A 12,999-nucleotide genomic window follows, 5' to 3' on the forward strand; every position below is an offset into this window, starting at 1 on the left:
TTATTTAACGATCGCCTTTTTGCCGGGTCGAGATTTTGTCGAGCGGCGCGTTATCTTGCCGGGCGAGACGAATCACGAAGGTGTTCGCGAAGCGAGACGGGGCCCACGGCTTTCCGAAAAGTGCTTACGGGCCCCGTGAGTCCATCCGGAACAAAAGCTGTGCTCGTAAACGCGGGAATTTCGAGGTTTTCCGAGAAACGTTTCTTTTTGCTCACTTGTTCGTTCCCAAGCGGTATCCCGTTAATTATCCGGTAATTGCGCGACGGGTCGTAAAAAAACCGGAAATAGAAGTCCCAATACAATTCTCGAGAAGAGGAAGGGCTTTGCTTCAAATGCATTTGCAATGCGTAACATGACGGGTGCGATCATACCAGCACTAATGCACCGGATCCCATCAGAACTCCGAAGTTAAGCGTGCTTGGGCGAGAGTAGTACTAGGATGGGTGACCTCCTGGGAAGTCCTCGTGTTGCACCCCTCTTTTTCGTTTTTTTTTTTATTTAACGATCGCCTTTTTGCCGGGTCGAGATTTTGTCGAGCGGCGCGTTATCTTGCCGGGGCGAGACGAATCACGAAGGTGTTCGCGAAGCGAGACGGGGCCCACGGCTTTCCGAAAAGTGCTTACGGGCCCCGTGAGTCCATCCGGAACAAAAGCTGTGCTCGTAAACGCGGGAATTTCGAGGTTTTCCGAGAAACGTTTCTTTTTGCTCACTTGTTCGTTCCCTGCGGTATCCCGTTAATTATCCGGTAATTGCGCGACGGGTCGTAAAAAAACCGGAAATAGAAGTCCCAATACAATTCTCGAGAAGAGGAAGGGCTTTGCTTCAAATGCATTTGCAATGCGTAACATGACGGGTGCGATCATACCAGCACTAATGCACCGGATCCCATCGTAACTCCGAAGTTAAGCGTGCTTGGGCGAGAGTAGTACTAGGATGGGTGACCTCCCTGGGAAGTCCTCGTGTTGCACCCCTCTTTTTCGTTTTTCTTTTATTTAACGATCGCCTTTTTGCCGGGTCGAGATTTTGTCGAGCGGCGCGTTATCTTGCCGGGCGAGACGAATCACGAAGGTGTTCGCGAAGCGAGACGGGCCCACGGCTTTCCGAAAAGTGCTTACGGGCCCCGTGAGTCCATCCGGAACAAAAGCTGTGCTCGTAAACGCGGGAATTTCGAGGTTTTCCGAGAAACGTTTCTTTTTGCTCACTTGTTCGTTCCAAGCGGTATCCCGTTAATTATCCGGTAATTGCGCGACGGGTCGTAAAAAACCGGAAATAGAAGTCCCAATACAATTCTCGAGAAGAGGAAGGGCTTTGCTTCAAATGCATTTGCAATGCGTAACATGACGGGTGCGATCATACCAAAGACTAATGCACCGGATCCCATCGAACTCCGGTTAAGCGTGCTTGGGCGAGAGTAGTACTAGGATGGGTGACCTCCCGGGAAGTCCTCGTGTTGCACCCCTCTTTTTCGTTTTTCTTTTTATTTAACGATCGCCTTTTTGCCGGGTCGAGATTTTGTCGAGCGGCGCGTTATCTTGCCGGGGCGAGACGAATCACGAAGGTGTTCGCGGCGAGACGGGGCCCACGGCTTTCCGAAAAGTGCTTACGGGCCCCGTGAGTCCATCCGGAACAAAAGTCCGTGCTCGTAAACGCGGAATTTCGAGGTTTTCCGAGAAACGTTTCTTTTGCTCACTTGTTCGCTCCCAAGCGGTATCCCGTTAATTATCCGGTAATTGCGCGACGGGTCGTAAAACCGGAAATAGAAGTCCCAATACAATTCTCGAGAAGAGGAAGGGCTTTGCTTCAAATGCATTTGCAATGCGTAACATGACGGTGCGATCATACCAAAGACTAATGCACCGGATCCCATCGAACTCCGAAGTTAAGCGTGCTTGGGCGAGAGTAGTACTAGGATGGGTGACCTCCCGGGAAGTCCTCGTGTTGCACCCCTCTTTTTCGTTTTTCTTTTATTTAACGATCGCCTTTTTGCCGGGTCGAGATTTTGTCGAGCGGCGCGTTATCTTGCCGGGGCGAGACGAATCACGAAGGTGTTCGCGGGCGAGACGGGGCCCACGGCTTTCCGAAAAGTGCTTACGGGCCCCGTGAGTCCATCCGGAACAAAAGCCGTGCTCAAACGCGTGGAATTTCGAGGTTTTCCGAGAAACGTTTCTTTTGCTCACTTGTTCGTTCCTGCGGTATCCCGTTAATTATCCAGTAATTGCGCGACGGGTCGTAAAAAACCGGAAATAGAAGTCCCAATACAATTCTCGAGAAGAGGAAGGGCTTTGCTTCAAATGCATTTGCAATGCGTAACATGACGGGTGCGATCATACCAAAGACTAATGCACCGGATCCCATCGAACTCCGAAGTTAAGCTGTGCTTGGGCGAGAGTAGTACTAGGATGGGTGACCTCCTGGGAAGTCCTCGTGTTGCACCCCTCTTTTTCGTTTTTCTTTTTATTTAACGATCGCCTTTTTGCCGGGTCGAGATTTTGTCGAGCGGCGCGTTATCTTGCCGGGCGAGACGAATCACGAAGGTGTTCGCGGCGAGACAGGGCCCACGGCTTTCCGAAAAGTGCTTACGGGCCCCGTGAGTCCATCGGAACAAAAGCCGTGCTCGTAAACGGGAATTTCGAGGTTTTCCGAGAAACGTTTCTTTTGCTCACTTGTTCGCCCCAGCGGTATCCCGTTAATTATCCGGTAATTGCGCGACGGGTCGTAAAAAAACCGGAAATAGAAGTCCCAATACAATTCTCGAGAAGAGGAAGGGCTTTGCTTCAAATGCATTTGCAATGCGTAACATGACGGGTGCGATCATACCAGTACTAATGCACCGGATCCCATCAGAACTCCGAAGTTAAGCGTGCTTGGGCGAGAGTAGTACTAGGATGGGTGACCTCCGGGAAGTCCTCGTGTTGCACCCCTCTTTTTCGTTTTTCTTTTTATTTAACGATCGCCTTTTGCCGGGTCGAGATTTTGTCGAGCGGCGCGTTATCTTGCCGGGGCGAGACGAATCACGAAGGTGTTCGCGAAGCGAGACGGGGCCCACGGCTTTCCGAAAAGTGCTTACGGGCCCCGTGAGTCCATCCGGAACAAAAGCTGTGCTCGTAAACGCGGGAATTTCGAGGTTTTCCGAGAAACGTTTCTTTTTGCTCACTTGTTCGTTCCCAAGCGGTATCCCGTTAATTATCCGGTAATTGCGCGACGGGTCGTAAAAAAACCGGAAATAGAAGTCCCAATACAATTCTCGAGAAGAGGAAGGGCTTTGCTTCAAATGCATTTGCAATGCGTAACATGACGGGTGCGATCATACCAAAGACTAATGCACCGGATCCCATCAGAACTCCGAAGTTAAGCGTGCTTGGGCGAGAGTAGTACTAGGATGGGTGACCTCCTGGGAAGTCCTCGTGTTGCACCCCTCTTTTTCGTTTTTCTTTTTATTTAACGATCGCCGTTTTGCCGGGTCGAGATTTTGTCGAGCGGCGCGTTATCTTGCCGGGGCGAGACGAATCACGAAGGTGTTCGCGAAGCGAGACGGGGCCCACGGCTTTCCGAAAAGTGCTTACGGGCCCCGTGAGTCCATCCGGAACAAAAGCTGTGCTCGTAAACGCGGGAATTTCGAGGTTTTCCGAGAAACGTTTCTTTTTTGCTCACTTGTTCGTTCCCAAGCGGTATCCCGTTAATTATCCGGTAATTGCGCGACGGGTCGTAAAAAACCGGAAATAGAAGTCCCAATACAATTCTCGAGAAGAGGAAGGGCTTTGCTTCAAATGCATTTGCAATGCGTAACATGACGGGTGCGATCATACCAGAACTAATGCACCGGATCCCATCATAACTCCGAAGTTAAGCGTGCTTGGGCGAGAGTAGTACTAGGATGGGTGACCTCCCTGGGAAGTCCTCGTGTTGCACCCCTCTTTTTCGTTTTTCTTTTTATTTAACGATCGCCTTTTTGCCGGGTCGAGATTTTGTCGAGCGGCGCGTTATCTTGCCGGGGCGAGACGAATCACGAAGGTGTTCGCGAAGCGAGACGGGGCCCACGGCTTTCCGAAAAGTGCTTACGGGCCCCGTGAGTCCATCCGGAACAAAAGCTGTGCTCGTAAACGCGGGAATTTCGAGGTTTTCCGAGAAACGTTTCTTTTTGCTCACTTGTTCGTTCCCAAGCGGTATCCCGTTAATTATCCGGTAATTGCGCGACGGGTCGTAAAAAAACCGGAAATAGAAGTCCCAATACAATTCTCGAGAAGAGGAAGGGCTTTGCTTCAAATGCATTTGCAATGCGTAACATGACGGGTGCGATCATACCAGCACTAATGCACCGGATCCCATCAGAACTCCGAAGTTAAGCGTGCTTGGGCGAGAGTAGTACTAGGATGGGTGACCTTCTGGGAAGTCCTCGTGTTGCACCCCTCTTTTTCGTTTTTCTTTTTATTTAACGATCGCCTTTTTGCCGGGTCGAGATTTTGTCGAGCGGCGCGTTATCTTGCCGGGGCGAGACGAATCACGAAGGTGTTCGCGAAGCGAGACGGGGCCCACGGCTTTCCGAAAAGTGCTTACGGGCCCCGTGAGTCCATCCGGAACAAAAGCTGTGCTCGGTAACGCGGGAATTTCGAGGTTTTCCGAGAAACGTTTCTTTTTGCTCACTTGTTCGTTCCCAAGCGGTATCCCGTTAATTATCCGGTAATTGCGCGACGGGTCGTAAAAAAACCGGAAATAGAAGTCCCAATACAATTCTCGAGAAGAGGAAGGGCTTTGCTTCAAATGCATTTGCAATGCGTAACATGACGGGTGCGATCATACCAGCACTAATGCACCGGATCCCATCAGAACTCCGAAGTTAAGCGTGCTTGGGCGAGAGTAGTACTAGGATGGGTGACCTCCTGGGAAGTCCTCGTGTTGCACCCCTCTTTTTCGTTTTTTACTTTTTTATTTAACGATCGCCTTTTTGCCGGGTCGAGATTTTGTCGAGCGGCGCGTTATCTTGCCGGGGCGAGACGAATCACGAAGGTGTTCGCGAAGCGAGACGGGGCCCACGGCTTTCCGAAAAGTGCTTACGGGCCCCGTGAGTCCATCCGGAACAAAAGCTGTGCTCGTAAACGCGGGAATTTCGAGGTTTTCCGAGAAACGTTTCTTTTTGCTCACTTGTTCGTTCCCAGCGGTATCCCGTTAATTATCCGGTAATTGCGCGACGGGTCGTAAAAAAACCGGAAATAGAAGTCCCAATACAATTCTCGAGAAGAGGAAGGGCTTTGCTTCAAATGCATTTGCAATGCGTAACATGACGGGTGCGATCATACCAGCACTAATGCACCGGATCCCATCAGAACTCCGAGTTAAGCGTGCTTGGGCGAGAGTAGTACTAGGATGGGTGACCTCCTGGGAAGTCCTCGTGTTGCACCCCTCTTTTTCGTTTTTCTTTTTATTTAACGATCGCCTTTTTGCCGGGTCGAGATTTTGTCGAGCGGCGCGTTATCTTGCCGGGGCGAGACGAATCACGAAGGTGTTCGCGAAGCGAGACGGGGCCCACGGCTTTCCGAAAAGTGCTTACGGGCCCCGTGAGTCCATCCGGAACAAAAGCTGTGCTCGTAAACGCGGGAATTTCGAGGTTTTCCGAGAAACGTTTCTTTTTGCTCACTTGTTCGTTCCCAAGCGGTATCCCGTTAATTATCCAGGTAATTGCGCGACGGGTCGTAAAAAAACCGGAAATAGAAGTCCCAATACAATTCTCGAGAAGAGGAAGGGCTTTGCTTCAAATGCATTTGCAATGCGTAACATGACGGGTGCGATCATACCAGCACTAATGCACCGGATCCCATCGAACTCCGAAGTTAAGCGTGCTTGGGCGAGAGTAGTACTAGGATGGGTGACCTCTGGGAAGTCCTCGTGTTGCACCCCTCTTTTTCGTTTTTCTTTTTATTTAACGATCGCCTTTTTGCCGGGTCGAGATTTTGTCGAGCGGCGCGTTATCTTGCCGGGCGAGACGAATCACGAAGGTGTTCGCGGCGAGACGGGCCCACGGCTTTCCGAAAAGTGCTTACGGGCCCGTGAGTCCATCCGGAACAAAAGCCGTGCTCAGAACGCGGGAATTTCGAGGTTTTCCGAGAAACGTTTCTTTGCTCACTTGTTCGTTCCCAAGCGGTATCCCGTTAATTATCCGGTAATTGCGCGACGGGTCGTAAAAAAACCGGAAATAGAAGTCCCAATACAATTCTCGAGAAGAGGAAGGGCTTTGCTTCAAATGCATTTGCAATGCGTAACATGACGGGTGCGATCATACCAGCACTAATGCACCGGATCCCATCAGAACTCCGAAGTTAAGCGTGCTTGGGCGAGAGTAGTACTAGGATGGGTGACCTCCTGGGAAGTCCTCGTGTTGCACCCCTCTTTTTCGTTTTTCTTTTTATTTAACGATCGCCTTTTTGCCGGGTCGAGATTTTGTCGAGCGGCGCGTTATCTTGCCGGGGCGAGACGAATCACGAAGGTGTTCGCGAAGCGAGACGGGCCCACGGCTTTCCGAAAGTGCTTACGGGCCCCGTGAGTCCATCCGGAACAAAAGCTGTGCTCAGAACGCGGGAATTTCGAGGTTTTCCGAGAACGTTTCTTTGCTCACTTGTTCGTTTCCTGCGGTATCCCGTTAATTATCCGGTAATTGCGCGACGGGTCGTAAAAAAACCGGAAATAGAAGTCCCAATACAATTCTCGAGAAGAGGAAGGGCTTTGCTTCAAATGCATTTGCAATGCGTAACATGACGGGTGCGATCATACCAGCACTAATGCACCGGATCCCATCAGAACTCCGAAGTTAAGCGTGCTTAGGCGAGAGTAGTACTAGGATGGGTGACCTCCTGAAAGTCCTCGTGCTGCACCCCTCTTTTTCGTTTTTCTTTTTATTTAACGATCGCCTTTTTGCCGGGTCGAGATTTTGTCGAGCGGCGCGTTATCTTGCCGGGCGAGACGAATCACGAAGGTGTTCGCGAAGCGAGACGGGGCCCACGGCTTTCCGAAAAGTGCTTACGGGCCCCGTGAGTCCATCCGGAACAAAAGCCGTGCTCGTAAACGCGGAATTTCGAGGTTTTCCGAGAAACGTTTCTTTTGCTCACTTGTTCGTTCCCAAGCGGTATCCCGTTAATTATCCAGTAATTGCGCGACGGTCGTAAAAAACCGGAAATAGAAGTCCCAATACAATTCTCGAGAAGAGGAAGGGCTTTGCTTCAAATGCATTTGCAATGCGTAACATGACGGGTGCGATCATACCAGCACTAATGCACCGGATCCCATCAGAACTCCGGAGTTAAGCGTGCTTGGGCGAGAGTAGTACTAGGATGGGTGACCTCCTGGGAAGTCCTCGTGTTGCACCCCTCTTTTTCGTTTTTCTTTTTATTTAACGATCGCCTTTTGCCGGGTCGAGATTTTGTCGAGCGGCGCGTTATCTTGCCGGGGCGAGACGAATCACGAAGGTGTTCGCGAAGCGAGACGGGGCCCACGGCTTTCCGAAAAGTGCTTACGGGCCCCGTGAGTCCATCCGGAACAAAAGGTGTGCTCGTAAACGCGGGAATTTCGAGGTTTTCCGAGAAACGTTTCTTTTTGCTCACTTGTTCGTTCCCAAGCGGTATCCCGTTAATTATCCGGTAATTGCGCGACGGGTCGTAAAAAAACCGGAAATAGAAGTCCCAATACAATTCTCGAGAAGAGGAAGGGCTTTGCTTCAAATGCATTTGCAATGCGTAACATGACGGTGCGATCATACCAAAGCACTAATGCACCGGATCCCATCGAACTCCGAAGTTAAGCGTGCTTGGGCGAGAGTAGTACTAGGATGGGTGACCTCCTGGGAAGTCCTCGTGTTGCACCCCTCTTTTTCGTTTTTCTTTTTATTTAACGATCGCCTTTTTGCCGGGTCGAGATTTTGTCGAGCGGCGCGTTATCTTGCCAGGGCGAGACGAATCACGAAGGTGTTCGCGAAGCGAGACAGGGCCCACGGCTTTCCGAAAAGTGCTTACGGGCCCCGTGAGTCCATCCGGAACAAAAGCCTGTGCTCAGTAACGCGGGAATTTCGAGGTTTTCCGAGAAACGTTTCTTTTGCTCACTTGTTCGTTCCCTAAGCGGTATCCCGCTAATTATCCAGGTAATTGCGCGACGGGTCAAAAAACCGGAAATAGAAGTCCCAATACAATTCTCGAGAAGAGGAAGGGCTTTGCTTCAAATGCATTTGCAATGCGTAACATGACGGGTGCGATCATACCAAAGACTAATGCACCGGATCCCATCAGAACTCCGAAGTTAAGCGTGCTTGGGCGAGAGTAGTACTAGGATGGGTGACCTCCTGGGAAGTCCTCGTGTTGCACCCCTCTTTTTCGTTTTTCTTTTTATTTAACGATCGCCTTTTTGCCGGGTCGAGATTTTGTCGAGCGGCGCGTTATCTTGCCGGGGCGAGACGAATCACGAAGGTGTTCGCGAGCGAGACGGGGCCCACGGCTTTCCGAAAAGTGCTTACGGGCCCCGTGAGTCCATCCGGAACAAAAGGCGTGCTCAGTAAACGCTGGAATTTCGAGGTTTTCCGAGAAACGTTTCTTTTGCTCACTTGTTCGTTCCCAAGCGGTATCCCGTTAATTATCCGGTAATTGCGCGACGGGTCGTAAAAAAACCGGAAATAGAAGTCCCAATACAATTCTCGAGAAGAGGAAGGGCTTTGCTTCAAATGCATTTGCAATGCGTAACATGACGGTGCGATCATACCAAAGACTAATGCACCGGATCCCATCGAACTCCGAAGTTAAGCGTGCTTTGGGCGAGAGTAGTACTAGGATGGGTGACCTCTGGGAAGTCCTCGTGTTGCACCCCTCTTTTCGTTTTTCTTTTTATTTAACGATCGCCTTTTTGCCGGGTCGAGATTTTGTCGAGCGGCGCGTTATCTTGCCGGGCGAGACGAATCACGAAGGTGTTCGCGAGCGAGACGGGCCCACGGCTTTCCGAAAAGTGCTTACGGGCCCCGTGAGTCCATCCGGAACAAAAGGCGTGCTCAGAACGCGGGAATTTCGAGGTTTTCCGAGAAACGTTTCTTTGCTCACTTGTTCGTTCCCAAGCGGTATCCAGTTAATTATCCGGTAATTGCGCGACGGGTCGTAAAAAAACCGGAAATAGAAGTCCCAATACAATTCTCGAGAAGAGGAAGGGCTTTGCTTCAAATGCATTTGCAATGCGTAACATGACGGGTGCGATCATACCAGCACTAATGCACCGGATCCCATCAGAACTCCGAAGTTAAGCGTGCTTGGGCGAGAGTAGTACTGGGATGGGTGACCTCCTGGGAAGTCCTCGTGTTGCACCCCTCTTTTTCGTTTTTCTTTTTATTTAACGATCGCCTTTTTGCCGGGTCGAGATTTTGTCGAGCGGCGCGTTATCTTGCCGGGGCGAGACGAATCACGAAGGTGTTCGCGAAGGCGAGACGGGGCCCACGGCTTTCCGAAAAGTGCTTACGGGCCCCGTGAGTCCATCCGGAACAAAAGTCGTGCTCGTCAAACGCGGGAATTTCGAGGTTTTCCGAGAAACGTTTCTTTTGCTCACTTGTTCGTTCCCAAGCGGTATCCCGTTAATTATCCGGTAATTGCGCGACGGGTCGTAAAAAAACCGGAAATAGAAGTCCCAATACAATTCTCGAGAAGAGGAAGGGCTTTGCTTCAAATGCATTTGCAATGCGTAACATGACGGGTGCGATCATACCAGCACTAATGCAACGGATCCCATCAGAACTCCGAAGTTAAGCGTGCTTGGGCGAGAGTAGTACTAGGATGGGTGACCTCCTGGGAAGTCCTCGTGTTGCACCCCTCTTTTTCGTTTTTCTTTTTATTTAACGATCGCCTTTTTGCCGGGTCGAGATTTTGTCGAGCGGCGCGTTATCTTGCCGGGGCGAGACGAATCACGAAGGTGTTCGCGAAGCGAGACGGGGCCCACGGCTTTCCGAAAAGTGCTTACGGGCCCCGTGAGTCCATCCGGAACAAAAGCTGTGCTCGTAAACGCGGGAATTTCGAGGTTTTCCGAGAAACGTTTCTTTTTGCTCACTTGTTCGTTCCCAAGCGGTATCCCGTTAATTATCCGGTAATTGCGCGACGGGTCGTAAAAAAACCGGAAATAGAAGTCCCAATACAATTCTCGAGAAGAGGAAGGGCTTTGCTTCAAATGCATTTGCAATGCGTAACATGACGGGTGCGATCATACCAGCACTAATGCACCGGATCCCATCAGAACTCCGAAGTTAAGCGTGCTTGGGCGAGAGTAGTACTAGGATGGGTGACCTCCTGGGAAGTCCTCGTGTTGCACCCCTCTTTTTCGTTTTTCTTTTTATTTAACGATCGCCTTTTTGCCGGGTCGAGATTTTGTCGAGCGGCGCGTTATCTTGCCGGGGCGAGACGAATCACGAAGGTGTTCGCGGCGAGACGGGGCCCACGGCTTTCCGAAAAGTGCTTACGGGCCCCGTGAGTCCATCCGGAACAAAAGGCCGTGCTCAGAACGCGGGAATTTCGAGGTTTTCCGAGAAACGTTTCTTTTGCTCACTTGTTCGTTCCCTGAGCGGTATCCAGTTAATTATCCAGGTAATTGCGCGACGGGTCGTAAAAAAACCGGAAATAGAAGTCCCAATACAATTCTCGAGAAGAGGAAGGGCTTTGCTTCAAATGCATTTGCAATGCGTAACATGACGGGTGCGATCATACCAGCACTAATGCACCGGATCCCATCAGAACTCGGAAGTTAAGCGTGCTTGGGCGAGAGTAGTACTAGGATGGGTGACCTCCTGGGAAGTCCTCGTGTTGCACCCCTCTTTTTCGTTTTTCTTTTTATTTAACGATCGCCTTTTTGCCGGGTCGAGATTTTGTCGAGCGGCGCGTTATCTTGCCGGGGCGAGACGAATCACGAAGGTGTTCGCGAGCGAGACGGGGCCCACGGCTTTCCGAAAAGTGCTTACGGGCCCCGTGAGTCCATCCGGAACAAAAGCTGTGCTCGTAAACGCGGGAATTTCGAGGTTTTCCGAGAAACGTTTCTTTTTGCTCACTTGTTCGTTCCCAAGCGGTATCCCTTTAATTATCCGGTAATTGCGCGACGGGTCGTAAAAAAACCGGAAATAGAAGTCCCAATACAATTCTTGAGAAGAGGAAGGGCTTTGCTTCAAATGCATTTGCAATGCGTAACATGACGGGTGCGATCATACCAAAGACTAATGCACCGGATCCCATCGAACTCCGAAGTTAAGCGTGCTTTGGGCGAGAGTAGTACTAGGATGGGTGACCTCCGGGAAGTCCTCGTGTTGCACCCCTCTTTTTCGTTTTTCTTTTATTTAACGATCGCCTTTTTGCCGGGTCGAGATTTTGTCGAGCGGCGCGTTATCTTGCCGGGGCGAGACGAATCACGAAGGTGTTCGCGAAGCGAGACGGGGCCCACGGCTTTCCGAAAAGTGCTTACGGGCCCCGTGAGTCCATCCGGAACAAAAGATCGTGCTCATAAACGCGGGAATTTCGAGGTTTTCCGAGAAACGTTTCTTTTTGCTCACTTGTTCGTTCCCAAGCGGTATCCCGTTAATTATCCGTAATTGCGCGACGGGTCGTAAAAAAACCGGAAATAGAAGTCCCAATACAATTCTCGAGAAGAGGAAGGGCTTTGCTTCAAATGCATTTGCAATGCGTAACATGACGGGTGCGATCATACCAGCACTAATGCACCGGATCCCATCAGAACTCCGAAGTTAAGCGTGCTTGGGCGAGAGTAGTACTAGGATGGGTGACCTCCTGGGAAGTCCTCGTGTTGCACCCCTCTTTTTCGTTTTTCTTTTTATTTAACGATCGCCTTTTTGCCGGGTCGAGATTTTGTCGAGCGGCGCGTTATCTTGCCGGGGCGAGACGAATCACGAAGGTGTTCGCGAGCGAGACGGGGCCCACGGCTTTCCGAAAAGTGCTTACGGGCCCCGTGAGTCCATCCGGTACCAAATGCTGTGCTCTTAATCGCGGGAATTTCGAGGTTTTCCGAGAAACGTTTCTTTTTGCTCACTTGTTCGTTCCCAAGCGGTATCCCGTTAATTATCCGGTAATTGCGCGACGGGTCGTAAAAAAACCGGAAATAGAAGTCCCAATACAATTCTCGAGAAGAGGAAGGGCTTTGCTTCAAATGCATTTGCAATGCGTAACATGACGGGTGCGATCATACCAAAGCACTAATGCACCGGATCCCATCGAACTCCGAAGTTAAGCGTGCTTGGGCGAGAGTAGTACTAGGATGGGTGACCTCCTGGGAAGTCCTCGTGTTGCACCCCTCTTTTTCGTTTTCTTTTTATTTAACGATCGCCTTTTTGCCGGGTCGAGATTTTGTCGAGCGGCGCGTTATCTTGCCGGGGCGAGACGAATCACGAAGGTGTTCGCGAAGCGAGACGGGGCCCACGGCTTTCCGAAAAGTGCTTACGGGCCCCGTGAGTCCATCCGGAACAAAAGGTGTGCTCGTAAACGCGGGAATTTCGAGGTTTTCCGAGAAACGTTTCTCTTTGCTCACTTGTTCGTTCCCAAGCGGTATCCCGTTAATTATCCGGTAATTGCGCGACGGGTCGTAAAAAAACCGGAAATAGAAGTCCCAATACAATTCTTGAGAAGAGGAAGGGCTTTGCTTCAAATGCATTTGCAATGCGTAACATGACGGGTGCGATCATACCAAGACTAATGCACGGATCCCATCGAACTCCGAGTTAAGCGTGCTTGGGCGAGAGTAGTACTAGGATGGGTGACCTCGCAGGAAGTCCTCGTGTTGCACCCCTCTTTTTCGTTTTTCTTTTTATTTAACGATCGCCTTTTTGCCGGGTCGAGATTTTGTCGAGCGGCGCGTTATCTTGCCGGGGCGAGACGAATCACGAAGGTGTTCGCGAAGCGAGACGGGGCCCACGGCTTTCCGAAAAGTGCTTACGGGCCCCGTGAGTCCATCCGGAACAAAAGCCGTGCTCGTAAACGCGGAATTTCGAGGTTTTCCGAG

The 12,999-nt window shown here is 50.8% G+C and overlaps 23 non-coding genes and 3 pseudogenes across 23 annotated transcripts; all 26 read left to right on the plus strand.

Moving 5' to 3' along the window:
• Nucleotides 1-357: 357 nt before the first annotated feature.
• On the plus strand, nucleotides 358-476 carry LOC130136309 (5S ribosomal RNA). Its single transcript, XR_008815280.1, has one exon. It is a non-coding gene; the product is annotated as a 5S ribosomal RNA (ribosomal RNA).
• A 375-nt stretch (nucleotides 477-851) lies between these two features.
• LOC130136318 (5S ribosomal RNA) lies at nucleotides 852-971 on the plus strand. Its single transcript, XR_008815290.1, has one exon. It is a non-coding gene; the product is annotated as a 5S ribosomal RNA (ribosomal RNA).
• A 371-nt stretch (nucleotides 972-1,342) lies between these two features.
• On the plus strand, nucleotides 1,343-1,459 carry LOC130136396 (5S ribosomal RNA; annotated as a pseudogene).
• Nucleotides 1,460-1,828: 369 nt separating this feature from the next.
• On the plus strand, nucleotides 1,829-1,947 carry LOC130136359 (5S ribosomal RNA). The gene has a single exon (XR_008815331.1). It is a non-coding gene; the product is annotated as a 5S ribosomal RNA (ribosomal RNA).
• A 369-nt stretch (nucleotides 1,948-2,316) lies between these two features.
• Nucleotides 2,317-2,436, plus strand: LOC130136369 (5S ribosomal RNA). Its single transcript, XR_008815341.1, has one exon. It is a non-coding gene; the product is annotated as a 5S ribosomal RNA (ribosomal RNA).
• A 367-nt stretch (nucleotides 2,437-2,803) lies between these two features.
• LOC130136294 (5S ribosomal RNA) lies at nucleotides 2,804-2,921 on the plus strand. Its single transcript, XR_008815265.1, has one exon. It is a non-coding gene; the product is annotated as a 5S ribosomal RNA (ribosomal RNA).
• Nucleotides 2,922-3,296: 375 nt separating this feature from the next.
• LOC130136308 (5S ribosomal RNA) lies at nucleotides 3,297-3,416 on the plus strand. The gene has a single exon (XR_008815279.1). It is a non-coding gene; the product is annotated as a 5S ribosomal RNA (ribosomal RNA).
• A 376-nt stretch (nucleotides 3,417-3,792) lies between these two features.
• On the plus strand, nucleotides 3,793-3,912 carry LOC130136326 (5S ribosomal RNA). Its single transcript, XR_008815298.1, has one exon. It is a non-coding gene; the product is annotated as a 5S ribosomal RNA (ribosomal RNA).
• Nucleotides 3,913-4,288: 376 nt separating this feature from the next.
• On the plus strand, nucleotides 4,289-4,407 carry LOC130136531 (5S ribosomal RNA). Its single transcript, XR_008815383.1, has one exon. It is a non-coding gene; the product is annotated as a 5S ribosomal RNA (ribosomal RNA).
• Nucleotides 4,408-4,783: 376 nt separating this feature from the next.
• Nucleotides 4,784-4,902, plus strand: LOC130136320 (5S ribosomal RNA). Its single transcript, XR_008815292.1, has one exon. It is a non-coding gene; the product is annotated as a 5S ribosomal RNA (ribosomal RNA).
• A 378-nt stretch (nucleotides 4,903-5,280) lies between these two features.
• On the plus strand, nucleotides 5,281-5,398 carry LOC130136549 (5S ribosomal RNA). Its single transcript, XR_008815401.1, has one exon. It is a non-coding gene; the product is annotated as a 5S ribosomal RNA (ribosomal RNA).
• Nucleotides 5,399-5,775: 377 nt separating this feature from the next.
• Nucleotides 5,776-5,892, plus strand: LOC130136305 (5S ribosomal RNA). Its single transcript, XR_008815276.1, has one exon. It is a non-coding gene; the product is annotated as a 5S ribosomal RNA (ribosomal RNA).
• A 368-nt stretch (nucleotides 5,893-6,260) lies between these two features.
• Nucleotides 6,261-6,379, plus strand: LOC130136331 (5S ribosomal RNA). The gene has a single exon (XR_008815303.1). It is a non-coding gene; the product is annotated as a 5S ribosomal RNA (ribosomal RNA).
• A 369-nt stretch (nucleotides 6,380-6,748) lies between these two features.
• On the plus strand, nucleotides 6,749-6,866 carry LOC130136317 (5S ribosomal RNA). Its single transcript, XR_008815289.1, has one exon. It is a non-coding gene; the product is annotated as a 5S ribosomal RNA (ribosomal RNA).
• A 371-nt stretch (nucleotides 6,867-7,237) lies between these two features.
• LOC130136535 (5S ribosomal RNA) lies at nucleotides 7,238-7,356 on the plus strand. Its single transcript, XR_008815387.1, has one exon. It is a non-coding gene; the product is annotated as a 5S ribosomal RNA (ribosomal RNA).
• A 374-nt stretch (nucleotides 7,357-7,730) lies between these two features.
• On the plus strand, nucleotides 7,731-7,850 carry LOC130136321 (5S ribosomal RNA). The gene has a single exon (XR_008815293.1). It is a non-coding gene; the product is annotated as a 5S ribosomal RNA (ribosomal RNA).
• Nucleotides 7,851-8,225: 375 nt separating this feature from the next.
• On the plus strand, nucleotides 8,226-8,345 carry LOC130136310 (5S ribosomal RNA). The gene has a single exon (XR_008815281.1). It is a non-coding gene; the product is annotated as a 5S ribosomal RNA (ribosomal RNA).
• Nucleotides 8,346-8,719: 374 nt separating this feature from the next.
• On the plus strand, nucleotides 8,720-8,838 carry LOC130136386 (5S ribosomal RNA; annotated as a pseudogene).
• Nucleotides 8,839-9,207: 369 nt separating this feature from the next.
• On the plus strand, nucleotides 9,208-9,326 carry LOC130136527 (5S ribosomal RNA). The gene has a single exon (XR_008815379.1). It is a non-coding gene; the product is annotated as a 5S ribosomal RNA (ribosomal RNA).
• Nucleotides 9,327-9,703: 377 nt separating this feature from the next.
• Nucleotides 9,704-9,822, plus strand: LOC130136536 (5S ribosomal RNA). The gene has a single exon (XR_008815388.1). It is a non-coding gene; the product is annotated as a 5S ribosomal RNA (ribosomal RNA).
• Nucleotides 9,823-10,198: 376 nt separating this feature from the next.
• Nucleotides 10,199-10,317, plus strand: LOC130136343 (5S ribosomal RNA). Its single transcript, XR_008815315.1, has one exon. It is a non-coding gene; the product is annotated as a 5S ribosomal RNA (ribosomal RNA).
• Nucleotides 10,318-10,692: 375 nt separating this feature from the next.
• On the plus strand, nucleotides 10,693-10,811 carry LOC130136537 (5S ribosomal RNA). The gene has a single exon (XR_008815389.1). It is a non-coding gene; the product is annotated as a 5S ribosomal RNA (ribosomal RNA).
• Nucleotides 10,812-11,186: 375 nt separating this feature from the next.
• LOC130136371 (5S ribosomal RNA) lies at nucleotides 11,187-11,305 on the plus strand. The gene has a single exon (XR_008815343.1). It is a non-coding gene; the product is annotated as a 5S ribosomal RNA (ribosomal RNA).
• Nucleotides 11,306-11,680: 375 nt separating this feature from the next.
• On the plus strand, nucleotides 11,681-11,799 carry LOC130136354 (5S ribosomal RNA). Its single transcript, XR_008815326.1, has one exon. It is a non-coding gene; the product is annotated as a 5S ribosomal RNA (ribosomal RNA).
• A 376-nt stretch (nucleotides 11,800-12,175) lies between these two features.
• LOC130136306 (5S ribosomal RNA) lies at nucleotides 12,176-12,295 on the plus strand. Its single transcript, XR_008815277.1, has one exon. It is a non-coding gene; the product is annotated as a 5S ribosomal RNA (ribosomal RNA).
• A 375-nt stretch (nucleotides 12,296-12,670) lies between these two features.
• LOC130136388 (5S ribosomal RNA) lies at nucleotides 12,671-12,786 on the plus strand (annotated as a pseudogene).
• The last annotated feature ends 213 nt before the right edge of the window (nucleotides 12,787-12,999 follow it).

Source organism: Syzygium oleosum, unplaced genomic scaffold (assembly GCF_021117445.2).
Source record: "Syzygium oleosum isolate NSW1041296 unplaced genomic scaffold, Sole_v2.1 Sole_v2.45, whole genome shotgun sequence".
NCBI lineage: Eukaryota > Viridiplantae > Streptophyta > Magnoliopsida > Myrtales > Myrtaceae > Syzygium > Syzygium oleosum.